This window comes from Salvelinus sp. IW2-2015, linkage group LG13 (genome assembly GCF_002910315.2).
Source record: "Salvelinus sp. IW2-2015 linkage group LG13, ASM291031v2, whole genome shotgun sequence".
In the NCBI taxonomy this organism is placed as follows: domain Eukaryota; kingdom Metazoa; phylum Chordata; class Actinopteri; order Salmoniformes; family Salmonidae; genus Salvelinus; species Salvelinus sp. IW2-2015.
Window position 1 is genome coordinate 7360796 of NC_036853.1, and position 2644 is coordinate 7363439.

Below are 2644 nucleotides of genomic sequence, written 5' to 3' on the forward strand. Positions count from 1 at the left end.
TTGTTTGCATTATTAGATATACCTAATGCCTGTATTATTTTATTATGATTTGTGACTGAGCTTCACATGCAGCCAAAGCTTCCCTGGATTTGTGACTGAGCTTCACATGCAGCCAAAGCTTCCCTGGATTTGTGACTGAGCCAACTAGAGGGCTCCGCTACCAAAGCTCTGAAAGCACTGGAGTCAAATGCATCATTAGTCAGAGCTACAGCCAGTGGATTCCCAAGTCCTCAATCAGGCACAACAAGGAAGCTAAAACATTCCCACCTGTCCACGTTGAGATATGCACTATCAACCACAAAGTATTCAAAGCTCTACTGTTTATCAGATTTAACCGTCAGCTTTCAACAATCGATCCTGCAGACAAAGCACTGTTCTGCCTTTGTAAAATATGAGAGCAAGATTTAATGCAATACCAATCAATTTTCACTTCTTCCTCTGAGCAAAGAAACTTCCCCCATCTGGGCTCCACTGGGTGGCAACACTCCACTGGGTCCATCAGAACTGCCAAACCCCCAGCAGGGTTTGGAATGCACCACCCCCTAGGTGTCAGGGAGACGGGTCACAGTGGGTACCCCACATCGGAGGCTCCCCGATCGGGGAAGAGGTTGAGCCTTACCTGGGGATGGAAGAGGCTGGGCGCTGCCGAAAGTCACAGGAGTCCGTGTGTGGAGCAGGACGGCGGGGCCCTGGGATTGTTAACTTGGGGATTAGTGTCGTCACACTGGATTACGCCCATCAGATTTCTCTGATAATCAGCATAAAGTGGAAGGAGGGACAAGAAATGAGGGCAATGACGATGGGCCAATAGAAGAGGTGAAGGAGGGGTTAGAGCAATGACGATGGGCCAATAGAAAGGTAGGGGTTAGGGTGGACTATAGTTACATGTGGGTGAAGGTAGGGGTTAGGGTGGACTATAGTAACATGTGGGTGAAGGTAGGCGTTAGGGTGGACTATAGTGACATGTGGATGAAGGTAGGGGGTGAGGTGAGATGAGACGTTGTAATTGAAAGGATACACTTTTACGTAAGCGGTGGTTTGAGGAGAGTTGAAAAAGGCGGGAGGCATTTAGAAGGTGAGGGGTAGTTGATTGCACTCCAATGCTTCATGGAACAAGTGAAAATGAGCTATTGTAAATAGTCTCTCTGTGGTCTGCAACATGAACAGAGCTCTGGAGAGAGGGAGGTTCAGACCCACSCTTCACATGTAGCACCATATGTGTGACTGTGGGATCTGTCTATATTGGATCAGATCCCATCGCTGCCACCAATTGCACAGCCAGGTAAAGTGTTCAGGATATCAATAGAACTGGATTATCATATAAAGGAGGGATCTTCACCTAGATTCAGCCGCGGGCTTGTTTTTTTCTTGTGCGAATAGCCGAGGGGCTGGAACATAATTTGAAATTATTTGTAGACTGCAAATTGACCACAAGAAGTCCAAACAGATATAATATTTGACTAAAACATAATCATTTCAAACCTTCCTTACATTTGTATACGATCACATGTCTCTCTATTATACGTGGGAATACTTGGGAACAGATTAAATTAAAATCACTTGGAGCTGATTTTCCGGTGTTCTACAGTCTATTATGTCCAACAATAAAAATTACACATTTATTTTTGGGGGGGGCCAAATAAAACCACTCATGGGCCATATTCGGCCCGCAGCCTGCTAGTTAGGGAACCCTGATATAAAGCAACAGCATATTTTCAGTTCTCATTAAATATTTTAATTAAAACAACTTCATAGTAGAGCATTAGAAATCAATCGTTCTCAACCAGTGTGAGTTGACAATATTGTATCACTGACAATGAAAGGGAACTTGCAGTGAGAGGACTTGCTAAAGTCGCAAGCCTAGAAGGAAGTGTTTTCATGTATAGACAAAACCTGTTTTTCAAAGGTCAAAGGTACACTTCACAGCTACACATATAAACTCACAGGGTACAGTTCAGTACCTTGTAGGTATGGAAGATMTTTCTATCTATCTAATATTTAGAATATAAGGTACGATCAACACTGTGCTTTAAAATATAGCTGGGGCAATGTACTGATTAGGGCTTATTAGCATATTTGGGGGTATTTTTAACCATATGTGTATTTGTGCCAACCATCAGTGGAAGTGTTGGAGCAGTTTAAATGTTTGATGTTTATGCCAATGCAAGTTGAGCAACTCCTTTGACCCTGTTCTGCAAATTTTGCAAGAAAATTAGTCAGTAATGAGTTGCACTGTAAAGAGGATATTGCGCATTTTCCAGAACCTTAATTGAACTTATTGTCAGAAGTTGCTGTGAATTTGTAATTTTTTTTAGTGGAAACTACTGTAGCAGCGTCAAATAAATTTATAYAAAATCCTACAATGTGATTTTCTGGATTTTWTTTTCTCATTTTGTCTGTCATAGTTGAAGTGTACCTATAATGAAAATTACAGGCCTCTCTCATCTTTTTAAGTGGGAGAACTTGCACAATTGGTGGCTGACTAAATACTTTTTTGCCCCACTGTATATGTCAAAGTGGGTAAAATATGTAAATTAGGAAACAGTATGTTAGAAGGACTGTGTGTATGATAGAGGGGGCATCACCTGTGAAATCTCATGTGAAAATTTGAATCCACATGTGTAAGGTGATGCGATCACATGTG

The 2644-nt window shown here is 42.0% G+C and overlaps 1 protein-coding gene across 1 annotated transcript in view; it reads right to left on the reverse strand.

Moving 5' to 3' along the window:
* Positions 1 to 722, reverse strand: part of rlbp1b (retinaldehyde binding protein 1b) — an 11558-nt gene extending 10836 nt beyond the window's left edge. Inside the window, exon 1 of the mRNA XM_023998884.3 lies at positions 620 to 722. The gene's annotated coding sequence lies outside the window, so the exon portion shown is untranslated. The remainder of the gene's footprint in view (positions 1 to 619) is intronic.
* Between the last annotated feature and the right edge of the window lie 1922 nt (positions 723 to 2644).